Raw genomic sequence first — 27,493 nt, 5'->3', positions numbered from 1 at the left:
TAACAGTTTCGTCTGGGTGTCAACTAATATAATTTTGTATACCATGCTTTGAGAAATGCTGAGGAAATGAGACTATTTCAGCAAAGTTTCTGCAATGTGTAATAATTTCTTCTTCTCTACCCTCCCCGTCTGACTACTAATATCTCAGTAGTTTAAGAGGAAAAACATCAATACCTACCTGTGTATATGTGTGTGTGTATGTCATTTTTATATACTTTTTCTTTCTCCATAAGGGTAGAGGAAATAGGAAAGAATTGGAAACTAATTTGTTAGAAAAATGAATGAATCAGGTTACAATTATATATTAACTAATGATAAGAATCTTTTGCTGGAAAAGTGATTAAGAAAATGTACAAAATAAGTATTTCATTTCTTCTTAAATATTGATCAGGTGTTTACAAATTTATTCTCATTAGATATGTAAGATATAAACAAAACATCCTTTATAAAGTCTTTTTTTCCTGTGATGCCACCAAAAAGTCCATGCAAACCTAAATAAACATTCCAAATTCAGTTTAGGAGATTTAAGTCTGTAGTATGAATACTCTTATATGATGAATGCCACTCCTGTTTTGATCCCAATGGTGATTGGAGCAATCTGTCTTGTAGACCTACCATTGTGTTTGAGCTCAACTTAGTAGATGTTGCTTGAAGGAGAGACACAATACCTTGATCCTATCTGAGCAAGAATTTTTAATTTTAGTAAATTTATGGTTTTCTGGCGCTTTCTAGCCAGTGTGCATAATTACCTGTCCTCCAGCTCTAAGAAGCCTTGTTATTTTACTCTAGTGTATTGTACAGTAACTATAATTTTCTAGGTGTGACATGCCATGAAAAAGGCTACGAAATACTACTGGAAGACAATGGAGAACAATGCTTGTAGTTTATATGCAGTTTCAGAGTTTACGTAACATTATATATATTAAGTCTCTTGACATACATATCGATTTTGTGAGGCAGACATGATTATCCCCGTAATTCAGATGAAGATATTGCAGATCTAATAGGTAAAGTTGCCTGTATTAGTTTCCATAGCTAAAGGTGATGTCGAGTGAAGGCTTGCAAATAAATTCATTAAGTTTTTCATCCAATGTGCCTTCTACACTACAGCTGCCTTCAGAATTGCAAAACTTCATGATATTAGATTATGAAAACTGAAAAACACAAAAGCACACACCAACAGCTGACTTTTGGTACATATATTTTATAGAAAGCTATTTTGAAGTAAAACTCCCTTCAACAATGATTACTGATCTATCTGGTGCATTGCAGTGTGACATAGCACAGATGAGATCCTTGCCATCAGAGAGATCATAGTCTTATGGGGAGAAGAGGTGTTTACATATTCAGACATTGTAATACAAAGGAGCTTGGGATATCTGTTACACGGTAAGTGTAGACAAAATTCAATGGAGGAATAAGAGAGAAAAAGGTTAAATTGAAATGAAGAAGGAATCAAAGGAAGTGTTGTAGAAGAAATGTTAATGATAATTCTTTGGTGTGATTAAACTTTTTTTTTTGCTTTGGAAAACAATTTCTTTAAATATCACATACAGAGGAATGCGCGAATCTTAGATATACAGCGTGGTGTAATTTCACAAAGGGAACACAACCATGTGACTATGACATAGATTAGAAAACAGAACATTCCCAGCATCCTAGCAGCTCTGCTCGTTCCTCCTTCCAGTCACTGCCTTCCCCAAGGGCAACAATTATCTTACTCTGACACTATTGATTAGGTGCCTGTTTTAAAACTTGAATCAGTGAAATAATACAGTACATCTTCTTTTGAGCCTAGGTGCTTTGCTTAGTGTTATCTTTGTGAGATCTATCCATATTGTTGCATGTGGCTGTAGTTGCAGTTTGTTCGCTTACAGTGCCATAACCATACCACACATTATCCTTTTTACCACTGGTGTCCATTTGAGTGGTTTTCAGTTTGGGATTTTTATGAATAGTGTTTTATATGCTCAATCTCTGTCTTTTTGGTAAAAATATATATATGTATATGTATGTGTATAGATGTATATGTGTGTGTGTATATATCTGTGTGTATACACATACATACACATATATACACATACACATATATGTTTATATATAAGTTTATATACAATAACCACATATACATATGTGTAATATAAACATATATGCATTTCTTATTGAAATATTACTAAGTGTAGGCTTACTGAGTCATGAAATATACCTGTACTAACATAACTTTTGATGAAGAAAAATAAAGATGGCAAAATACTTCAGTGATGGAGGTAGAACCATTTACAAAATCCTGCAGCGAACCACAGAGAGAATTCAGAGAATCATGAGCAATTGGAGTGGCTATTTGAGAGCTAAGTGGAAAGTAGATTTAAAGAGAAACACAAGAAACAAGGTGAGACTTTTTTTTTAGAAGTCCCGAGCTACTAAAAAAAACCCCTGTATGTATCACTTAGAAAAGCATTCAGTGGTAAGTTACAGGCTTCAGTGTCTTCATCACATGGGGATTGATTTTCCTCAAATACTAAGTCTGAAAGTAGGCATTCTGCTGGATTTCACAAGGAACTTAGTATTTTTTTAACTTTTATTTTAAATTTAGGGGTACATGTGTAGGTTTGTTAAATAAACATGTGTCATGGGGGTTTGTTGTCCAGATTATTGTATCACACAGGTATTAAGCCTAGTACCCATTAGTTATTTTTCCTGATCCTCTCCCTTCTCCCACCTCCACCCTCTGATAGGTCTCAGTGTGTGTCGTTCCCCTGGGTGTGTCTAGAAACTGTCTTTCTGTGGTATCTTCAGCATGTTGCCATTTATACTCTGACTTGCTTTTTTAGTCTCAAGATAGTTGTTGCAGTTCCAGATATCAAGCCTGAATTCAAAGTAGCAAAAGGGTGACAGGGTGATGCCGGCTACCCTCGTCTCTTTTTCTCCTCAGAGGAGTAAAAGTTTCCCAAACACCCCTGCAAAGGCTCCTTCCCAAGTCTAATTACCGAAAGTAGGTGACTTCTGGCTAGAAGTGACACATAGTATTATTGAGTTTGGCTTACGTTGACTATTATTAGCTACCTGGGACTAAGCACATTGTTGTTCTGAAGAAAACTGAGACTTTCTTGGCAAAGAAGGAAAAAAAAAAGGATTTAGATAGGTAATTAAATGGGTCTTCTATAGCAATGATGGCACTGGAGTGAAGAATGAATTAGGAGAAAGGGTTTTTTTTGTAATGTGCAATTTTATATTCACATACAGAATTAGATAAAAGTGGAAATTTGTATAGGGAAAATTAAGTATTCCATTTGATGGTGGGAAACTCACTAAGTCTTTTATTTGTAGTATTTTGCTCTTTTATTGTCATTTTTGTTATTGTGATAATAATGATATCATGAGATTAAAAAATAATTAGATAATATGTCTTAAAGTTAGTTTGGCCCAGCAAGTCATCAGTTACATAAAGTGACTTTTTACCAGCTTTTCCAGAATAAAGTGAAACCAGAGCACAGGCAAGCATTGTGAGATGCTGCAATTACAGGCAGTGGTGTAAAGAGATTTCTATGATGCATAAATTAAAACATCCTATCATAAGGCTAACAGATCCAAAATAGCCCCAATTTGGTCTTTCATGTGACTTTATTTCTATCTCTAACCTGCAGTTGTGGATTTCTGACAAATTAATTTATCACAAAATCAGCTGAGTTAGCGCACAGAAAGATAGCACATTGATTCAGACGTTGTTTCACAGCCGAAATATGTACTGCCCTGCAAAGAGAAAAATGGTCATATGAAGTTCTTGAGGTTCTTTTTGTTTTAAACAAGTCTTAGAAATCAGGTCAGTCTATAAATTCTGTTTCCTGACAATTGATTCCCTGCAAGCAGCAGGATGAGGTTCTCATCCAATTAAGGCTCACACAACATAACTTTTGTCTTTGATGGTCGTTTGTTAATATTTAATTTGGTGATAAGGTGGTAGAATTAATTTGGCAAGAGTTGAGGTTTTCTGTATTGAGTGGAAGGAAAGAGAAAGAAAAGAATCACAGCTATGTCATCTCCAATGTAGTACTGATAAAGGTGGAACTAAAGGACTGAGAGATTTTCATTTTATGCTGAGTCTGATGAATGTCTTTTCTGTCCAAGAAGTTTTGCTCAGGGAAAGGAAGAAGAGGAAAGAAATGTGACTGTGATTGGAAGACACAATTTAGACCTGAGTTAAGCAATATTTAGGTAACTCTATTTTCATATGTGGTTATTAGTGATGGATGTGATATTTCTATATTAGGAAATATTCCCCAGATATTTCATAATTATTGTATCTATTGGTATGTTTCAAGATTATATATTGAACCAATAGAAGTTACTCTTATCAAGAGGTAATTAATGAAGAATTTTATTATTCTGAGGGCTATTATAGATTCATAATATAAATAGCTTAGGAAAATAGCATATAAGCTAGAAGCCATAGCTCATAGTTAAGTAATTGGTGTTGTTTGGAGAAGAAAGTGATATAGACGATGCTTCTATTATATTTTAGAGATCTCGTCAGCAAGCACGAGCATGGTTTTCCATTTAGCTGTCTCATGTGTCCAGAGCACATCTTGTGCTGCATGTCTCATAGCCTGGCATTCACTCACTACTCAACAAAATATGTACTGAGAAGCTCCCCATGTCCCACTACTCTAGGTACTGGAGTTACAGTAAAGGACAAGTTAAAATTCCCTACCTAATGCCCTTACATTCTTTTAGAAGCATTTATTTTTCATGATTTGGCTAAATTGCATACTCTCCAGGCAGATGAGAGTAAAGGGATAAAACTAGAAACAGGCTTCAGTTAATCTCAACCCAAGAGGTTACACATAAAATACAATTAGAATTGTACATTCTTTACATTTACATTTACAATTAAATAATTAAATTATAAATAAAGCACTTTAGGCAGGCAGCATCCGTTTTGCCAACTAAAACACTTAATTTTGTATACAGTACCCTGCCCCTCAAAGGGTCCAGCCCTGACATGAATAGTAGATGTAAACAGTGCAGAGGCCCTGTGTGAATGTCTTCAGAAACAAGCATGATCAAACAGGTGAGATTGAGACCTGGGATAATGACTCACAGAACTGAAGCTAAGCACTAGGCTTGGATGAGCAGTGAGATAGAACAAGTTGATGTTTCATGCCTAGGTGTGGTCTTGTTCGAGAAACAATGGACAAAGCCATCTGGGACTAATAAGTGAACAAAGATCAGGTTTAGACAAAAAAAGATCAAGTTGTCATGGTCTTTACCAAAGTTTTGAAGCAGCACTAGGAATAGCTCCTAAGGACTGTGACTGTTATTAGTTACTGTGGTTCCTATGAGGAAGTAAAAAATAATAAATGCATCTAGCTGTAGCCAACAAGTAAGAAAAGTGAATGAGGTAGGCTAGTTCTTACGCAGTAGGGGATTTGGAAGAAATGTGGCAAATATGAAATCACAGCACTTTCCAAATGGGGAAATTAACCAGCTGCTACTCAGCTCCAGCCAGTTGGTTCTAGGCAGGACTGCAGGCTCAATGTTACTGGATCTTCCAGAAAATAATAATAATAATAATAATAATAATAAAACAAATCCAAAGATGCAGGAGGAAATCCAGATATTTTAAGTGAAATCTCATGATTTTAATAATTTTGGCAACTCAAATTAAAACATACAAAACACACTAGTAAACACAGTCTTGGCTCTGGTTCCTTTTAAGTCAGTTTTGGCTCTGAGTCAAAGAAGCTATGTCCTTGTCCATCTACGAATGTTCAGTGTTTATTGATGACACATGTAGCCATCTTACCCACTGTAGCCTGATGTTCTCAAAATATAAATTAGATCACATTTGTCTACTGCTTATGCTGCTGTCTTCCCATTCCACTCAGAATGAAGGAAGAACACTTTAACATGGCCTTCAAGGCCCTGAACAGTGTGCCCTGCTTACCTCTGTGACCTTGTCTCATGCTGTTCTTCCCCCTGCTCACTATTTTCAAGCCACAGTATTCTTCTTTTTCTTCCTAGGCTATACCAGACACTAGAGGCTTTTAATTTTTTGTTCCCTCTTCTACAACATTTCCCCTTGCTATCCATGTTCACTCTTTGTTAACATGGCTTATTCTTTCATCTAGGCCTCATCTGAAGCAATCTGCCCTCCAAGAGGCTCCCACGGATCATTTAATACCAACTGGTCCTCCCAGTTACTCTGTTTGCCACAGGACCATTCAGACACTGAATGCAATTTGAATTAAAAAAAAAAAACTATTTGCTTTCATGTTAATTATCTGTCTCATTCATTTGAGTGTAAGCTCCTTTGAGGATAAGAAACGTCTGTCTTGCTCACTAATATATAACTCCAGTGTCTAACACACAGGAGGCATTCAGTACATATGAATGGATGGATCACTGCATTAAAGGACTTGAAAGCTTTATGTCCTGGATATGTTGGTTTGGTGCTGTATTCTTTGGACCTAGATCTTCTGGAGCAGTGCTCCTCAAATTTAGGTAAAGGACTCACCTCTTATAATAAAAAGCCATATTAATGGCCATCCACTGACAATTTAGGTTATTTTTACTATGTATTATATATGCATGTATACAGCATAAAATTCTGTTGTTTAGAGTGCTTACAAAATGATGAAACTAGATAATTTACAAATTAAATTATAAACAAGTCTATATAGAAACAATTCAATCTAAATTAGCAATATTAATTTAATGTTATAGGTGACATTTTAATAACATAAAATTACCTCAGTTCAGATGCAGTTTTATATTTAATGTTTCTATGCTCAATACTTACGGAGAGAATCTGTTCACGTAAGTATGTTGAATAAAATTATATTACTAATTTATTGGTTTTGTTACTTAAGGGAAATTAGACTTCATACTTAACTAAATTTTGCCTGCTAAAATCCTAAAATGCAAAATGTAATGATATCACTAGAAAAAATTTTGGAAGACAGTTAATAAGACAGCATTACTGAAAACTGCATTTAAATGTTTTATGAACTAATTACTGGAATTGGGAACCGAGAAATTTCTCGTTGAATATTTGCTATTTAGTCTTACCATCAATGAATTATTCTAACAATGGTATTCTTAGAGCTGGGATTTTTGAAAGACATATGCCTGCTAAGTAAAATGTCTTCTTACTGCTGAAGCATTAATACCTAAACTTTCGAAAGTCTGGTGATTACTCCATTTTCTCAATTTGAACTACCACAAACAATGATTTCTTCAATGCACAGTGATTTCATCTAACCTTTATTGAAGTGAAACATACCATAATAAAAACCAGAAACATTCGTTTCAGAATTTTGTGGCAATAATTAGTTTCCGTAAAGTCAATAAAGTCATTATCCAGATGCCTTGGAATATGTCTACGTCTAAATAATAGATATACATACGCACACATGCACACTTGTTTATAGATATAATACATACAGGTAAATGGATGTATATGTGTATACATATAAAATTTAAATTTTAAATTTTAAATTTCCATGGATACTTCCTACTCCATCCTTACCTAATTTGAGAAACAGTGGATTAGAAGATCCAGCTGTGTTTCAACTCCCAGAAGTCCAGGCATTCATTGATTATGGAAGGTGAGGCTCTAGACCAGTCTTGAAACATGTAGACTTAAAATGAAAATACAAATAAAGAGATGAAACTCCTTCTAGAAAATGCATTGTTGTCTTTGAACTGAGCTCTGGTCTAGAAAATAGCCAACATGTTGCACAGTTCTGGGAACACCATTCACATGGCTTTCTGGAATTGTGTTTCAAGAAGTGACATTTCATATAAATACAATGGAAATGGTGCCCTTTGGGCCTGTGCACTGTGGGCCTGTCGATTCAGCCTGGGAGAATGCATAAGGTCCGCCCACCTTTATGGCAACTGTCCTCTTTTTTCACCCAGAGAAACCTGCTCTTCTCCTGTACTACCTCTCACAGCCAATCATTCACTTTGGCAACAGTTTAAATGATAATTCCCTCTTACAGAAATATTCACATCCTAAAAGTTAACTCCTGTATATTATGAATATGTCAATAATAGAATAATAAGCTGGAACAACAGGCTGTATTTTGCTTTTTGTGGGGATATGCGAGCTGTAGTCAGCATATTTTATCATGCACTGACTGAAGGGTCTGTGTGGAATTTCAGAGTCTATCTTCATGTCAGGTTCTAGAGCAAGTTCTAGATCAATAAAAATTGATGTTCTTTTCTTTTTTTTAGGAGAATGGAAGGATCTCCACTGAATTAAAAGAGCGTCCAGTTGTTGAGTGTTCTTTTGCATAGAGATCAGAATCTTTGCACCTAAGTGGTGATAATAGAGAGTACTCTCTCAGAAAAACACTTGCTTTCACAGTATCACCTGTCCTCAAAGTGCCCTTCTCTTTAATTCAAGACCAAAATAGAGTTTGCTATTTCATCTACTTAACTGGGCCTCTGTGGCTAGTCTTCATTGCTATCAGGGATAAAATAAGTTCCCCAGTCTTTCCGGCTCCAATTCTTGGATTCACCTTTAATATCCTACAATTTATTTTTTTGATATTGATAAGTCACAGATAATTAACATTTGTTCTTTATAATGTATTTTATGCTACAAGTGACTTCTCAAGAGCATAATGTCTCCCTCATATATCAGCAATACGCCTGTTTGACCTTACAACAATTTTTATTTTTCTATTGATGTCTGGCACAGCCCATGTGATTGTTAGATGGGTTACATGTCTACCTTTACCACAACTAAAATATATATATTTTTAAATTCTAGGCTACTGCTTATTTATTTTTTTCTACCTGGAATGCCTTTCTGCTTCCTTTTAATGCATCCAAATAGTAACCTTCCTTCAATCTACACCTCAACCACACTTGTACTCGTTGGCAGTTCATGCTGGAATGATCATTCTGTGCTTTGAATTCTTCTCTCATTTACACAAATAGCTTATAACACTTAATTCCCCTACACCATAAAAGTTATTTTCTCCTTCTCTTATTTTTGTTTACTTACTGAACTGATATTTACTAAAATATTTGTGAATTATCTCACTTTAGTATCTTAAGGACATAAAACCGTATCAGGTATAATTCTGCTCATAAAGCCTTTACAGTTCGGTAAGAGAAATTAGACATTTGTTTACATGTGACTGTTGTATAATAGGTTTTCATTTCATTTGGTTTTGCTTTTAAGAGCAAGCAAGTTACAAATCAAGGGCTGTAGAAGTTTCGAGAATGAAGGATGACAACTAGTGGTGGTTTATGAATCCCCAGGAAGGAGCTGGCGTTTGAACTGGGCTTTAGGACCTAGTAGTCCATTAGAACATTGTAAATAGTAATACTGTATTAAAAGACATGGGTAGATGTTAAGTAGGCAGATAAAGAGTATTCTTCAAGGAGGAATGGTAAGAGCCAAGATATGTAACTGGCTAACATAAGGGGTGCTGAGAAAGAGGTGTCTAGGAATGCAGGGTTACTGGCAAGCAGAACTCGTAAAGATGAGTAGTAGGAGATGAAGCTGGAAACATATATTGAAGCCAGGTTGTAAGTTGTAGAAAACTATAAATTCTATTCTAAAATATTTGGACTTTATTCTTCAGACAATAGAAAGTTGGCAGCCTTGAACAAGGAAATGAATCAGTGTTTTACCATGCACATTTTATCTTTCCAACTAGGTTAAATGCTATTCATTTTGTGGGAATCATATATGAATAATAAAGATTTTATTAAGCTTTTTTACATTATCTAATATCATCCTCTTAATAGCTTTTGAAAATTTTATTATTCTTTTGTTTTACTGCTGAAGGGAGTGTGCCTCAGAAAGTTTAAGTAAACAGCACAAAATTACACAGCTAAAAGGCAGAGAGTAATTTAACCATGTCTCAAGATTCATACTCTGTGCTGTTCTTGTTTTATTTGTTTTTTTGTTTTCTGAGACAGAATCTTGTTTTGTTGCCCATGCTGGAGTGCAGTGATATGATCTTAGCTCATTGCAACCTCTGCCTCCCAGTTTCAAGCCATTCTCATGCCTCAGCCTCCTGAGTAGCTGGGATTACAGGCGTGCACCACCATGTTCAGCTAATTTTTGTATTTTTATTAGAGACGGGTTGTCTCCATGTTGGTCAGGCTGGTCTCGAACTCCTGACCTCAAGCGATCCTCCCGCCTCAGCCTCCCAAAGTGCTAGGATTACAGGCGTGAGCCACCACGTCCAGCTCATACTGTTTTTCTTTACCATGGTACCTGTGTTCTTCTCGGTTCACTTTTTAGCTTTCCAGTAAGAGCTTAGATTATCAGTTAATAAAATAATCTCAAACAATATATGAATATGCTTATATTTTTTTCTCATACACATTTTGCTTAGTTCTTTTCAAATTCTAAAACACTAAGGTTGCAATCTCTTCTATGATTGAGGTTCAAAACTCAAATTTGGAAACTCACAGTGATCCCAATAATGAGGTGCAGTGTTCTTACCATTCTCAGCAGTGATAAGGTTGGCTTGTGATAATGACATAGTAGCAAACGTCGGGCCCAGGAGTCCCCATTAGTTACAATTCCTAAAAATCATCTTACCTTCTTCATATGACTCTTCTTTACTTCTTCATATTTAGACAAATAAAAATATGTTTGAATATTCAGCAGTCTTTAAGATTCAGTTTATTATTCTCTGACTATAGGCTCTGTGAAAAATTGAGCAACACATGTTGCATGGTGGTTAGGATACTTTCGAGCAGAATTTAAGAAAATATGACTCAGTCTGGCTTAAACACCAGGTGATAACTTGATTCATTTGATTGGAAAACCCAGAGGTAGACCCAACTTCAGGGTGGGCTGGTCGAGTGGTACATCTCTTTCATCAAGAACTAGATTTTTCTTCACTCTTTGCTCTGCCATTTACAGTGTTGCTGGCTTCATTCTTAAGATTGTTTTTTTTGTGGCCACAGATAGGAGACTGCCTGAAGCAAACTTAGACTACTCAGCAGGATAGTGTGGGTACCACTGAACAACATTCATGAAATCTCTGTGGCCAGAGAATTATTATTCATTGATGGGTATAGACCCAGTTTATCTTAAACAAACAAGATGCATAGGATTACCTTTATAGATGTGGATTAATTAGGACGTACCCCTAGTTGGAGATAGTAGTAAATCCTGTCAAAAGAAATGACTGCTACCCAGTGGAATCTGAAAAGACAAGCTAGGGTCCAGTATACATCAGGATACATGACTTTTTTTTCCTCAGAGAGGATAAGTGCATTTTTTAAACCATCCAAGCTCTTTATGCTCTTTTTCATTTTCAAAGAGTTTTCTTTAAAATTTTTGTTATCAACATACCCTTATATGAAATGTATTTTGAAGAATACTGATAAAAGTAATTCCTCAGCAAGCCCTAGAGATCTTAGAAATGAATTTTCTCTTATATACAGTATTCTGAACAAGATGCACAGCAAATAAAAAATGTCATATTTCAGCATTATAGTTACTTGATTTTGAGGCGAGGTTAAATTCAGCCTGTTCTTTTAGAAAAATAAATTAAGCATACAGCATATTAACCAGTGCTACTCCTTTTCCTGCCTTCATGTTATGTCTGACCAATTATAATGGAGCCTTCTTTGATTTAATTTTAAATGGATCCTGGAGTAATTGATCTGTGTTAGCTCAGCATGCAGACAAAGAAAACACTTTGATCAATCAATAGTAATGGGTGAATGTCACAAGATAATGCAGTTAAGCTGTTTGGATTCCATTTTAGGTTTCACAATGTAATGACTTATTTTATTCTTAATGTAGAATATATCATGTGTGGAATAAGACTGTAAATGACTTTTGCTATGTCCCATATTGCTGGTGGTTGGGACTTTGGACAGAAACTTTTTACGTTGCTTCAGTGTAGGGAGAGTTGAAAGAGGTCTCAATGTTTCCCAATAGTTAGATACATTCTTTCTGCATTTAGCAATGACTCTACTCGATGGACAACTTTATTTGTAAAATACCTTTGTTCTTTTATTGTTTCTATACATGGCAGTATCATTTGTCTCAGATTCCTCTTGGGAAGAGGACTATCTTCTCTAGTAATAAGTGTATCCTCTTTGTACTGACCAGCACAGCAATTATATGCCATTTCTACAATGAGTGACTTCCTAGAATTAGTCATGGGCTCTCATACTGATATTCAAAATCTTGTATTTAGAGGAGAAGTGAAGGAAGTTAATGTTGATACTTAAAGGTGGTTGTGCCAAGTGAAATGTTAGAATCTTATAGTCCAGGTTTTGTGGGAGAAAAATAGATTTTGTTGGCAAGGGTGAGAAGAATGGTAAGGTTCCTTTGCAAAGTCTTACGATTAAGTTTTTTCCTCTTGTTCTGTCTCTGTAATAATCCACCCTTAGTACTGAAATTATTTCAGTTGTCATTAGATTCTGTAATTCCCTTTTTTTGTCTCCACCCCCACAGAAAATAATTCTACCTGTTGGTGCCAGCCAAATATTCCCAGAGCAATGATGTCCTCTCTGCTATTATCTTTTCATCGTCTGCATGGCATTCCCCCCCCTCCCCTAAATCCTTCTTTCTTCTCTTTCCCAATCCCAATGTTGTCTTTCAAACCCAGGCTGGCTCATAGCTGTGCCACAAAACCCTTCCCCAATACTCGAGTCTATAAAAATTCCTGATTGCATATGCTCCATAGTGTTTATAGGGTCTTCATTACCCGTCATCTTATTCTTTAGCCTAGCTCATGTTACTGTAATAATTTTTTAAATATTCTTACTTCTCAATATTCTGGGGGATGGTAAATGTAACTTAAATTGTGCAAACTCCAGAAACTGGGCACAGTGGAGGCTCTCAGTTAAAATGGACCAAATGAACCAGGTAGCATTGTCATGAGAGTGTAAAACAGGATTTTTTTAACCAGACCAGGTTAGTAGATCCATTCTACTATTTTTATCCCCCTCTTACTCACACCTACCATTCAGGAGTAAGGAATCTCTATTTTGGTTTGCTAAGGAAGATAGGAGGAGTCTGTGAGTTTTTTTTTTTTTTTTTTTTTTTCATTTATCATTTTGTTCCTCGCGCAGTTGCTAGCTGAAAGAGAAATATACGGTTAGTGCTTAAGGGTCCAGCGTTTTTTGAGTTGAACATCTGAAATAAGCTGACTAAATGTGCATTACTAAGACTCAGTGTGACTTTCATTGGTCAATATGTTTCAATGACACCTGACTCAGATGGAGCCTGGGACTTTGGACAGGTGGGCATCTGCTCAGGGACCCATCCTACTGCGGTATCTCTTGAGAGAGCTGCTACTGCTGCCTTCTGAAAGGATGATGGTGTTAGACTCTAAATATAGTTGGCACTGATATAGTCTCCTGTGGCCTTGAAAGAGTCTTGCAAGTGGAATAATTCCTTTTTGACACTGGTGAGGAGAAGGAGGGAGGCCCAGGCACATTGCCTCCTCAAAAGGGAATATATTTCCTGTATCCAGAAAAAGAAGAACTAAAAGAAGGGAAGAATTTGGCTTTAGATAAGAACACTCATCTGCATGATGTTTCACAGTGTTTTTCAAACAGCATGCCTCTTTTAGGCTTCCATATTTTGATCAATATGTACAACCGGAGATTTATTTTGCCTTAGTAATGCCTGTTCTGCAGAAAAGTGGACTGAGCAAGTTGTAACCAGATAAAACTTGTAGTAAGAATTAAAATATATAGCATAACATCAAGACAACACCAACAGTATGTTTCATGCTTACTGGAATATGAGAAACTTTCTTTTGAGTTTATGCAAGTCAACAGTTACACTGAAACAGTAACTGAATTCTGCAGACCAATTAAATAAATAGTATGGTCGTTTTTAAAAGAATTTTCCAAACTTCCTTTTTCTTTCAGCCAGTGTTCACCTTTAACTACTTCAGGTATGCTTTTCCACAGTCTACTATTTGAAAATTTTATCTTAATCACAAGAAAACTGAAAATGACTAATAGATGATCAAAATATTTATTTGAAGAATGAATACAGTAGTCTTTTTGAAAAGTTATACTTAGGGAGTGGTCAAGAATCTTAGAATTTATAAAACAAAAATTATACATTTATATAATTCTTTACCTTTACATAATATTTTAGTGTATTATTTCATTCAAAGCCTAAATGACTATTATGGGGTAGGAGGATAGTAGAGTATATACTATCTACTAATTATGGAGTAGGAGGATATATAGTATATAGTTTGGAGTCAGGCCAGGGTCTGGGTTCTCATCCTACTTTACCATTTATTAGCTGCAAGACAACAGGTAAATTACTTAACCCACATTAATAAGACTCACGTTTCTTATCAGTAAATTGGAGATAACTGTTGTACCTACTTCTTGGGTTGTGGTGATAAGTAATGGAGATAAACCTGGTGGTTGGAAAACGGTAATTGCTCAATATATATTCAGTGTTCTATGAGAGGTTAGGTGGGGCAAGATATTTGCTTAAAAAGGTCAAAAGACTTGCCCAGGGTTACAAAGCTAAAATGCAATGAGATTTTAGGCTTAATGCCTACCAAGGATATTTTGATTTTAACAATTCTTAGCAAAGCTAAACACTGACCTTTGGCCTACATTTTTCATAAGCCAGTGTGCTTATCAGTCATACAAAGAGGTAACCTATGGATCTCCATGTGGGAAAGCAATATCTCCAGAATTGAAACAGGTTGTATTTTTAAGTGATATAAAGTACCACCACTTAGCTCCTGGTTAGGAAACACCAACATTCTTGTTGATGACAGTTTTCTATTGTGTCATGAACCTGAAAGAATAATTGATCTAACAGCATATTAAACTGTTATTATAAATATGTGGCTTCAAGTGAAGTCATTTTTAAATCAACCGTACGCAGTTTTCTGCTACTAATAATTTATAGCTAATTTTTCATGCCAGATCAAATTAACAATCAAAAGTATGTATTTTTGGACCAGATTTGACTCTTCCCCTCTGTCCATTCCCATTCTCCATTTGAATAGCTGCTATACTTACAGAAACTGGAACTACAATATAAATGAGTCTAGTGTTTAAAAATAAATATAGTTATCTTATACAATCATTGGGAATAAAGTATTTTTATACTGGTAACAATATCCTGCCCTTGTTTCTACTCATTCTTCATTTATCTTAATACAGGTAACTAAAAATCGTCTGTAAACTATACTGCAACAGAGTTTTTCTCATTATTGGGAAGACTTTGAGTCAGATATCTTTGGTTTCGGCCTCCATATCCCCTCCACTCTCCTACCTCTGTTTTCTTCCTGGGGGGTTCCCCTATGTGAACTGTTTGAGGGGCTTGAGTGTACTCTGGCTGCTTGTTGGGTTTGTCCAGTGGGAAGCGCTGGCAGGAGATGGAGTGAATAGAGAAAGCAAAGTCAGTCTTTACTCCTCTGTTTCTTCCCTGTAAAGTGACCTCTGATTGGTCATGACAGAATGTCACTGCTCCCTTCTGGGTAGTGTACACTCTACAACTTTCTGTCCTGGATTTGGGTAGCCCCTCTCTCTTCTTGTTCCATTAAGCTAGTACAGTTCTGCTGCTACTAGCCCTGGGTTCCTACCTGCTCCCTTGTGTTTCTCTACTCTTTGTTCTTCCTCCTGTAATTACTTCTTTTGTAAGTAAATCTTCCCCAAATTATCCAAACTTAAGAATGCTATATCTTTTTGGGATCTAGTCTGATATGAAGTTAATCATCCAAAAGCATTTATCAGATACTTGCTTGTATATAGCTCCAATCATGTCCCGCATGTAGGAGCCATTCAATGGCTCTCTATTGCCTTCAGAGTAAAGATCATCCAAACTCATTTACAACTTGGCTATAATCAGTCTTTCTTTACTCCCACTAGTCTCCTCCAGACAACCTTTATTCTAGCAAAACTAGACTTCTAGGTACTTCTCTGATCCTCAGTGTCTGACTTTGGGGGAGTCACTTTGCTTCTTTGTCCTCAGATCCCAAACCTTGAGCTTCTTTCCTGCAATTTTGCATTATGTGGTGTTTGTGGAGGTAGTTCCATGAAGAGTCACAGCGGGGATCAATATCAACAAAATAAACAGGGGGCATATTACAGATGGCTGTGAGGCTGCTGGACTTAATGCCATTGATCAATTCATTCATCAATTATTTATCAAGTACTTCCCATATGCTGTGGTAAAATGATGAGTAATTCATCGGGGTGATGTAGAGTGGTGGCAAGAGTCAGGCTTTAGACTCAAACAATTGGGATTTGCATTTAAGTTCTGCCAGTTATTTGTTAGAGACCTCTGGGCTCCATTTTTTTTCATCTGTAAACAAAAATAACAATATTTTCCTCATAGGTGAGAACTAAATGGTAGTCGCTTTGCAGAATCATTTAGGTAAATGGATGCAGAAAAAAATCTTCAAGATTGTAGCTATGATTATTTTTATGTTTTCGTGCCCTTTAAAATATAGAGCTCACATGTGATCTCTGAAGCCAATGTCTAGGCCACGTATGGAAAGTCTTTCAGGTGTCATCTCACCTGGAGCTGCAGGATCTCTTGGGGATCACGTTATTCTATTTTATTCTGTTTAATGATGGTTTTGGAAGTTCATAGATTGTAACATTCTTTGTTGAGTGGGCTAGACTATTTTTCAGAAAGATTTTATCTATCTATCTATCAATCCATCATCTATCAGCTATCATCTGTCTATTTATCTATGTATCATGTATCATCTATCTATCTACTATCTATCTATCTACCATCTATCATCTATCTATCTACCGTCTATCATCTATCTATCTGTCTATCTATCTGTCTACCATCTATCATCTATCTATCTATCAATCATCTATCTGTACATCATCTATCTATCTACTATCTATCTATCATCTATCTACTATCTATCTATCTATCTATCAATCAATCAATCAATCTATCATCTATCCTATCTATCTTTAATGATTTTAGGCTTCAAGTAGTGGACTTCTGGAAGGATATTTTCTGGCTGTTAAGTCAGAATCATATTTCAGACACATAGAAGTTGTGTTCGTTCCCTGTGAATTTCCCTATCACAAGAACAGTTTCTGCACTGACTTGTAATCCTTTCATTTCTTTGTCATTTAAAAATTATGATATGAGAAGATTTGGTCTAGAAAACATGAGCCTCTCCCAAAATACTGGAATCCATAATCACTTAAAGCACTCTGGCATTTTCTGTTTGGCTTAGCTTTACAACTTTCCCATCAGTGGGTAGAAACATCTTTGAATTTGTGCTTTCCTTGTATTTTCTATATTTATTTCAGTATTTCTGGAAAAATAATTCTTGGAACAAGCTGGTATTTCCGGTCCTCTAAGGCCTGCAACCTTGTGCATCGTGCCCCCCTCATGACCGTCACTGACACCTACATTAGTCATATGTTTTGTATGTACATCACTTTTCTGTGTCCCAGTCATTCAGTTTATAGATTAGTGGGGAAAGGGCTTCCCTGGATATGGGTGGAAGCTCTGGAAAGGCTCGGGAACAACCTATCCTTAATCCTTACTAATTGAGAGCTAGAATGGACCACTGATGAGGGTTCCATGGCGTGCTTCCAGGGGCATCATCATTCTTTACAACCCAACTTGTTGAATTGGATCGATGTAATGTTTGTTCTATTTTGATTTATAAACCAATGGTTGAAAGCTACTTTAATTCAGTTATATTCAATAGTACTTGCGATACAGAAACTGAATTTTAATTTACTTAAGCAAAGAAGGAATTGTTAGAAGGATACCGGGATTGCTCACAGAAAGAAGAGCTACATTAATGAGGTAGATATGGGATTTCCAGAACTGGGCAAAAGACTCAAGAGCCCTCAGAACATTCTCTCAATTCCACTACTCTGTTTGTGGGCTTTGTTCCCCTTTTCTCCTTCCCTTCCTTCCCTTCCTTCCCTTCCTTCCCTTCCTTCGCTTCCTTCCCTTTCTTCCCTTTCTTTCCTTTCTTCTGCCTCTCTGCCTCTCTTTGCCTCTCCTTGCCTCTCCTCGCCTCTCCTTGCCTCTCCTTGCCTCTCCTCGCCTCTCCTCGCCTCTCCTCGCCTTTCCTGTTTCACTCTTGTTTCCCAGTCTGGAGTACAGTGGCGCGATCTCGGCTTACTGCAGCCTCCACCTTCTGTGTTCAAGCAATTTCAAGCAATTCTCCTGCCTCTGCCACCCAAATAGCTGGGACTACAGGTGCCTGCCACCACGCCTGGCTAATTTTGTATCTTTAATAGAGACAGGGTTTCATCATGTTGGCCAGGCTAGTCTCAAACTCCTGACCTCAGGTGATCCACCCACCTTGGCCTCCCAAAGTGTTGAGATTACAGGCCTGAGCCACTGCACCTGGCCTTCCTTCTTCTTTATACCTTTTGGGCATGGCTGCAGTTTACTATAGCTGTGAACCCAGCAAAAAAGGTAGCAGTTTTCTCCAACCACCTCAGTATATAGAAATTCAAGGAAGGACCCTATCATCCTAGATTATGTTCATATCCAAGCACCGATCACTGTGACCGAGAAAATGAGGTACTATAATTGGCCACATCTGGGTTATGTGCTTAAACTTGTGGTCTGGGAAGCCAGTGTCCTATGATTAAAAGCCTTAGATGGATTACTTGTCCCTAAAATGAGATGAGTGTTGTTACTGGAAGTAGAGGAAGAAATTCTGCGCTGACAAAAACAACAGATGTCCAATACACAAAGGGGAACTAATTTTTAAAGTTTTAATTTCTACATCGTTAAACACAACCTGTTTTACTTTATTGCAATGATATTAATTCAAAATATTTATTTAGTACCTTTTAATGTGCCAAGCTGTAAAAAGGCAATATATCATTCTTATCCTTAAATTAAAATAAAACCAGTCTTCAATAATTTGCCCTATGCATAAGGTTTTCTTCTATGCTCTGTGTAAAGACCAACTATAAAGTGGAGTGGCTTACAATAAATATTTAATTCATGCTCACGTACCATGAGCGCTTCAGGGCATGAGTCTGGGTGAGTGCTTGAGTCTGGGTGTGATCTGGGTGGAGTGCATGATCTGGGTGAGTGCTTGAGTCGTGGGTGAGTGCATGCAGTCTGGGTGGAGTGCTTGCAGTCTGGTGCCCGCGTGAGTGCTGGAGTGCTGGGTGGAGTTGCATGAGTCTGGTGAGTGCATGAGTTCTGGGGTGAGTGCATGAGTCTGGGTGAGTGCATGAGTCTGGGTGAGTGCATGAGTCTGGGTGAGTGCATGAGTCTGGGTGAGTGCATGAGTCTGGGTGAGTGCATGAGTCTGGGTGAGTGCATGAGTCTGGGTGAGTGCAGTTCTGCTCTGTGTTTCTTTGCGTTGTGGAACCTGTACTGAAAGAGCAACAACCCTGGTCTGGAGACGTGAGAGTCTCACAGTACAGGGCAAGAACAGAAGAGCTTCAGCCATCCACACACTTACATTAAAGGCTTCTGTTTAATCATGGCAAACGTCTGCTCGCAGTTCTTTTGGTCACACGGCCAGTGCATATCACATGATGGCCAAGCACAAAATCAATGAGGTGGGAATGTGGTCCTTTCCCACAGAATGGATGACACGTCATTTGACAATAAAGAGAGATGTATAATCCTGTTTTAGAGAGGAAACATGATTGAGGATGATAACCGAAAATATGACACTTACAGAGCAATATTGAATTTTCACTAATTCATTTCTTATGTGTTTCAGAAATGAAATATTGGTATATAAGTCATAATTACCGTGAGTTTTCTTTAGCGTAGATGGAAATTAGATAGAATGTAACCAGCTACATAATGTTTCTATATTTCATTTCCTGGATTCACCAGCCATGTATACAGCCTTTAATGACCACTATGCCTTTGGTTACCCCATAATAACTATCAACTCAAGAGAAGGGATGGCAAGTAATGTCACTGGTCTAGAAAACTTGCTGGAAGTAGGCATGGGAATAAATTAGTGAAAGCACAAAGAAATCAGTGTGTCAACCATTCTGAAGGTTAGGTCAAACCTCTTCAGCTTGAGGGGTGAGGTGTGGTTGAGAATTTTAAGTTACAGTTGACTCCAAAACATACCGTGTATCTTTAATTTCCTGTTTCAATCAAATGTTTTTCCATAAATTGAACACACCCTAAGAGTTAGAATTACAAAGATGAGTAAACTCAGGCTCTGCACTGAAAGAAATCACAATGAGTAAAAACATGTCAATTATGGAAGTTTTTTCAAGTACAGAAACAGCACAAAAGATAAAATGACTAAATCTTTCTGGGGCCTGCCTTGAAGGAGAGGGACCTAGGGAGAGACTTCTCAGAATAGGTGATACGTGAACAGAATTTTGAATAATGGATAGGAATTATTTAGGTAGAAATTACATTTGTCCTTCTCAATACCCAGTAATAAGAATAGCAAGTACAAAGTTGAAATCATAGAGACACAGGCTTTGTCTTTTTGTTTTTAACACCCCTGGGAGGAACGAGGGGCATGTAGTAGGAGGAGGTGAGGAGACAGGGCTGAGGAGCCCAGCAGGGACAGCAAGAGAATTAGAGAAAATGAGACATCCCTCTTCCTGGAGTAGGGTGTGAATGACTCCCTCCCTTCCTCCTCCTCATTCCTCTGTGGAATAGCTGGATGCTCTTCATGAGTTTTAGCTTATTAGCCTTTTGGGAGTTTCCAGGGCACTGTGAGTCTTTGGAGGCCCTGGAATGTGGGCTTTGGGGGAACCTTCGGACTCTACCAGAAGATAGAAATCAGAGGGAGAAAAAGCCAGGTGACGGTGTGGAGTGGCATCCAGGTACCATGTAAAAGTGAAAGTGTTATGAAAGGAAATGTTAAGTTTCGTTCCAAGTATCTGCACCTACACAGTGGTGTATGTAGCTGGACCGGATGACGGGAGAGGCCGGACTCAATACGGCCGATAAGGGGGTGTGGTGTCTACGGACTTAAAAATATTAGGCTGGACGCGGTGGCTCATGCCTGTAATCCCAGCACTTTGGGAGGCCAAGGCGGGCAGATCACGAGGTCAAGAGATCAAGACCATCCTGGCTAACACGGTGAAACCCCGTCTCTACTAAAAATGCAAAAAATTAGCTGGGTGTTTTGGTGTGCGCCTGTAGTCCCAGCTACTTGGGAGACTGAGGCAGGAGAATTGCTTGAACCCAAGAGGCAGAGGTTGCAGTGAGCCGAGATCGTACCACTGCACTCCAGCCTGGCGACCGAGCGAGACTTCATCTCAAAAAACAAACAACAAAAAAATGAATAAGGTGAAATACAATCTATAAGCTTTTTTTAATCAGCGTATGCAAGTATTCTAAACAGTGTCAGTGATAACATACTCTTCCCCTTAAAAACCTGCTGCTGCCGTTGCTTACAGTTGAGTCTTTAGAATAAATATGTAAGCTTGAAATTCTCACCGTTTAAAATCATGTACCCTTGAGCACACTGTATTCTATCTATATGAAAGCTAATTTAGAGACTTCCCAGTTCCACAGTCAGTCCTCAATACATGCAAACTCAGCTACACATGTTCATTTTGAGCATAAATTAGCCATGGCTCAGAATATCCCAGCTCACTTCAAGAGCAGCTTATATCTATCAATTCCTGGATTTAAATAGTAGATTTGAAATCAACAATAATAACACAGTTTGTGAAGACGAAGAAGTAATTTGAGTGACTTCAATTCTGTGACCACTTGAAGAGCTTTTGTGCCTAGCATTTAAATCAGTGAAATGAAATATGAACCATGGTATACAATTTTCCCTTTTCTAAAAGTATATTAATGTAATTATTTTATTTCTTCTCATTATATTATTTTTATTTTACTGCTGGTTTCATTATAGATAGAATTCAATAAACCATTTTTCACTGTTTGCAAATTTCTCTATTAGTATGATTAAAATAATTTTATTACGCATAGGAGAGAAATGTTACAAAATAATTTTTTCTGGTGCCGTATGTAGTAGTTATACCACTGCTTGGCTCCTAAAGCTAAGAATAGAAATAGAGACTCAGAGAAAGCTCTGTTCCCAGGCTGAAAACTGCATCTGAATGAAACATCCCCAAGAAGTACATGTCTGCAACCTTAGCATGATGTTTATGGAGCATCTAATCCTTGCCAGGCACCATGCCTAGTACTGGTAACATCACAATGAACAGGCCTTGAGGAGCCATATGTTCTAGTGGGGAGACAGTGAAAGTCATCCTGTAAAGTAAAATACTTTCAATGAAACAACCAGTGAAATGAAACTGCACTGGGGATAATAAAGGATGGAGGAGAGGTGATTTCGATAGGCGGTCAGGCGAGATGTCTGGGGAAGTGCCATTTGATGAGAAGCGGGAAATGTGAAACTTTGGAGGAAGAAGAGTGAAGACAGAAGGGTCAGCCGCACCTCAGGCCCAAGGAGGTCAGGCTTCCTTTGTCCAGAAGATGGAGAAAGGGCTACAGTGACTGGCGTAAAATGAACATGGAGAATGAAGAGATTAGTTTTTCCTTGTGTGAGAAAAAGCCTAAGGGGTAACTTGATGGACCCTGATAATGATGAATGTTCATGACAGTTGTCAAACTCCATTACTAGGCCCGGTGCGGGGGCTCGTGCCTGTGATACCAGCACTTCGGGAGGCTGCTTGAGGTCAGGAGTTCGAGACTAGCCTGGCCAACGGTGAAACCCCATCTCTACTAAAAATACAAAAATTAGCCAGGTGTGGTGATGGTCACCTTTAATTCCAGCTATTCAGGGGGCCGAGGCAGGAGAATCACTTGAACCTGGGAGGCAGAGGTTGTAGTGAGCCAAGACAGAGCCATGTGCACTATAGCCTAGGCAGACAGAGACCCTGTCTCAACAACAGCAACAACAGCAGCAGCAACAACAACATTCTATTACTAAAGCAAGATATTTAATAGAGCCAATGTTGGATTTTCAAAGCATCGTAATGCATTTATATTGTTCTCACGTGTCGTTTTGAATTAAAATATCTTCAGTGCTGAATTTTAAAATACCTCTTACCCTTTAGCTTCTGGAGGCCTTGAATGACAATAAATTTAATATGAGTAAAAAATGTGTTTTTAAGTTAAAGGCTTATCGTATTTACTGGCCTTTGATTATTTCATTGACTTCTTACACATTGCCTACTTTGATTTTTACCTCCAGAGAGGACATTGGAATTAGTTACACTCTCCAATGCATCACACATAATTATCCTGGTTCAATGAAAATGCATTTCTCTTATTTTGTCATACTCTTTCCCTTTATATCCAGTTCCACTCTCCTTCCCATCATGAAATGCAGGATCTGATATGTGCCAAATATACACACATACCTTTGTAAAACAGATAATTTTTATGTAGGCGTGTGTTTTAAATTTATGTAAGTGGTATTATTATTTATCTCCTGACTCTTCATCCAACACTGTTTTTGAAGTCTATCCAGGTTCGGTTTATTGCACAGTTCCCACTTTTTGTATCCATTACCTTTTACGTTTCCCTTCCCCCAGTGATGGACACCTAGGTTGTCTTCAGTTGCCACAACTACAAACATTGTGGGGACAGTTAATTACACACGTTCCTTTATAGACCTTGAGTAAATAGCATAGAACAGATTCTCTGAGTCATAAACCATGTAACTACTTAATTTCACTTAGCCTAATTTAGATCTTTCACAATTCTACTTAGTTTGGTAAACATACACACTTTCATGTTGGCTGAGTAGGTTATTGTGGAGGACAAGCTCTGCTATTGTTTGTCCTGTGGGGGCCAGGTTTCTTATCTTTTGAGAAAACGCTACAAGTAAAGAAGGAAGGCTATCATGAGCCCTATGGTGTTTGACTGGATTTACAGGTATCAGTACGAATTCATAGTATTTAATAGATAGACATACAGAGAGAAATACAGGTGTGTACATGCACGTGTTAGCAAATGTACATTTGTTTCCTAGATCTACTGGCTGAGAGGGTCTAGAAACAGAGGCACTCTGTCTATAATGAACACAGTCAGCAACCAGATCTTTGTTTCATTTCTAAATTGCATTCTTTAATAAAAAGAGCCAGGACACCTTAGAGAAGTGCTGGGGAGGGTAAAATACCAGATGAGCCTGGAGCATCTTGTGATACGAAAAAATGAGGTAGTGCTTCAACAGGTACAAGGACTTGTCAGAAGAACACAGGAGCCTACCTAAAGACTCTTGATATCCAAATCTGGAACAATTTGAGCATGAACATATGGTAGTATTAGATTTTAATCCATGGGATAAAAGAAATAGCTGTAAATCTCTACTGGTATAAATAATCAAATAAATAAATGAATGGGGGAGAAGGGATCAGTCTTCTTTTCAGAAGAATTTCTATTAATAAATGTAGGTGGAAAAGGGAAATAGAAAATCACTGTTCAGCAAACCCCACATTAATAATGACTGCAGATAATGTGCCTGATGGAGGCTAAAATCGGAAAATTTTTGAGAAGAATAGATACTTAAATAGGCTCAGCGTCTCTTCCTAGATATATATTAACTACAAGTGAAAAGACAGTAACTTTCCAGAGAAGAAACCTGGAAGATGTCAACTTAACCAAGTGATCAAAGTTAATCATCACTAGTAGTAGACATATTAACATCAGCCCCTTAATACGATGTCTAAGAAGGACACAGCATGATTTTTGTGGCATCCTTTCAGAAAAAATGCGCAGTCTCCATCTAATCATGTGAAAACAGCAGGCAGCCCTAAATTGTGAAACAGTCTACAAAATAACCCATCAATATATTGCAGAAATGTCAAGATGATGAAAGACAAGGAAAGACTGAGAAAGTGTTGTATGTGATGCACTGGAGGAGATTAAGGAGAAATAACAACACAGTGCATTTGGGATCCTGGATAGGATTCTGAAATAACAAGCAGACATTAGTGGGAAATCTGGTAAACTTTGAATAAGGCCTGTAGTTTAGTTAATAGAGTGCCAATGTTCATTTGTGGGTTTGGACAATTGTACTGTGATTGTGTAACCTGTTAACGTTAAGGGGAGCTAGATGAAGGATGTGCAGGAATGCTACTCATTTTTCAGTTTTCCAGAAAGGATTGTCATTGAAACCATCAGACGGGAAACCCACTCCTTAGTCATAGGACTCCATGTCTCTTGTGTGCTCATGCAAAAAGGGGGCTGTTTGAATTTCTGTGTCAGGACTTCCCCACTCTAGGGAGTGGATCATGGAAGTTGGTGTCGGTGGTGAACTGGTCCAGGGTCCACGCTCTTTCATCCTCTGCTCAGGAGGGGAGGACCTTTGGTAAATGCAAATAGCAAATCCATTTGAGATGTGTATGGCCTGTTGTGCTCGGTGCCGGCCACTGAAGACTGACTTCTCTGACAGCCTCTTCTAGATGTCAAAGCAAATGTGTTTTCTGAGACAGCTTTGCTACATGTTAAGTGTAGGACATTGGCCTGGGAGTCAGAAGACCTGTCTTAAGGTTGGGCTCTGCCATTTCCTAGCCGGGAGGCATTGGGCATTCCGTGGTTCTTTGTGTGCCTAGTATTTCTATCTTTAAAACGGGCCTGAAACTTCTATTGCTAGGAACTCACAGTCATGTAGTCTTCTTTTAAAAGACAAACGGGGACCTTCCTCTCTGTAAATGTAGCTGTGTTTCTTGACGTAGCATGTCAGAGGCAGCTAACCTGTGAATGTTTCCTTCTTAATTATGGTCACTGCAATATAAGCTTCCACGTTTTCCCGTTCAGCGCAGTGCTCTAGGCGGCCCGCTCACCTGGGCCGCGCACCATCTGACTAAAGTAGAACTCTGCTGCCATCCTCTGGCTAATTCTAGGTACTGTAGGGCTGGGAAACTTGCTAAAGAGTAAACCGATTCAGGAATTTATGGAATCATAGACCTCTAAGGAGGTGGGAGATTCCTCAGTATCACCTAAGCCCATCCCTTTGTTAATAAGGAAACTGATGCCCGTAGAGGGAGAGTGAACTGCCTTTTGCTACTTACTGATCAGTGGGAGAATTAGGAGCAGAACCCAGGCCAATGCAGTTGAAATTAATTTTCCGACATATATGATGACAGGAAAAAGATTTTAATACTACAAAAGTTGACTAACTGGAAAAATTCTAAAACCTTTTGCAAAGGGCCTCTCTAGATTCATCTTCTTTTAAATTTACGCAGGTGTTACAAACAATTAAGAAAAAAGCTAAAAATTATAAATAAGAAGAGCCATTATGTATTGTTTGTGTAATCTTCCAACAAAATGGATATTTTAGCCCTAAAAAAGGCGGAACATAGCGAAAAATATGTGGCGAAATTATGTTACTTTTTTTTCTCATTTCACTGAGGGCTAATGCAACTTCTTTGCTGGTATAAACGTCTGTCTACAAACCGCATTTGAGGGAACTACTTATAATCAGGAGAAGCCGGGGCTCTAGATTTTAATAACTGGGTCTAATTTCAAGTCTTCCATACTCTGTGCGTGTGAAGTAATTCAACCTTGATCAGACCCCTGACCTTCTTTCTCTTGTCCCCCATTTCCTCATCTATGCTAGTGAATAGCTTCCTCACAGGAAATTTGCCAACATTAACTAAGAAAATTAAGGTAACATTGGTGGTAACCTGCAAGCACAAAAAATATGCTTATTATTTTATTGTAATTATGGAGTAAATTGAGAGAGGCAAAGAGATTTGTTAATGATATGAAGAGCTCTCAGGAACCCCTTTCGTCTTCTGTTGAGGAGGGAACCTTTGGTAAATGCAAACAGCAAATACATTTGAGAGGTATGTACCTGTTGTGCTCGGTGCCGGCCACTGCATATGTGTGAATTTATTACATGTTTAATTTTGTCTCGGAGTGCGTGTGTGGGTGTTTAAGTGCTTTCCTGAGGATCTCGAAGACCACCCACACATTCTGTGATTTGCTGGAAATACAGGATTTAGTAGATACAGTCATGTGAACGACATAACAGCATTACAGTCAACAAGAGACTCGCCTGTATGATGGTAATTGTATAACATTATAATACCTTATTTCTACTGTCCTTTTTCCGTGTTTAGATATGTTTGGACACACAAATACTTACCGCTGTTACAGTCACCTGTGGTGTTAAGTGCAGTAGCATGCTGTACAGGTTGGTAGCCTAGAAACAGTAGGCCATGCCACATAGCCTAGGCGTGTAGGAGGCGGAACCATCTCGGTTTGTGTACATGTGCTCCATGGTGATCGCACAATGCTCACGGTAACGATCGCCTGATGACGCATCTTCCAGTCATTAAGCAATGCAGAAGTGTAGTTGCACTATCCACTGAAGTTTATTGCAGGGAAAGGAAGCATGATAGGATCAACAGGGAAAAAGAGACTAGAGATCCATGCGGAGGCTTGTAATGTTTTCTGTCTCCTCTGAGGGAGCGCTGAGGGTGCTCCTTTCTTCAACAGCAAAAAAATGCGGTAACATGTATACAATGTTTCTTCCCAGGAAGCTCATTAGAGACTGAGCATGCAAGGAAACTTCCTGATGGGGGAACGGGGGCGGGGGCAGGGGGGCAGACACGTAGG

The 27,493-nt window shown here is 38.0% G+C and overlaps 1 protein-coding gene and 1 long non-coding RNA gene across 3 annotated transcripts in view; one reads left to right on the top strand and one right to left on the bottom strand.

Annotated features, from left to right (window-relative positions):
* Nucleotides 1-27,493, top strand: part of FGF12 (fibroblast growth factor 12) — a 603,053-nt gene that overhangs the window by 242,269 nt on the left and 333,291 nt on the right. The window lies entirely within an intron of this gene.
* LOC108530488 (uncharacterized) lies at nt 3,645-27,135 on the bottom strand. The gene is made up of 4 exons (XR_001885848.1): nt 27,021-27,135; nt 19,416-19,583; nt 7,529-7,640; nt 3,645-3,750 (listed from the first exon to the last, which is right to left on the bottom strand). It is a non-coding gene; the product is annotated as an uncharacterized LOC108530488 (long non-coding RNA).

The sequence above is a fragment of the Rhinopithecus bieti genome, unplaced genomic scaffold (assembly GCF_001698545.2).
Source record: "Rhinopithecus bieti isolate Rb0 unplaced genomic scaffold, ASM169854v2 scaffold_5626, whole genome shotgun sequence".
In the NCBI taxonomy this organism is placed as follows: Eukaryota; Metazoa; Chordata; class Mammalia; order Primates; family Cercopithecidae; genus Rhinopithecus; species Rhinopithecus bieti.
The sequence above is the reverse complement of the archived record's forward strand: the minus strand, read 5'-3'. Positions and strand labels throughout refer to the sequence as shown.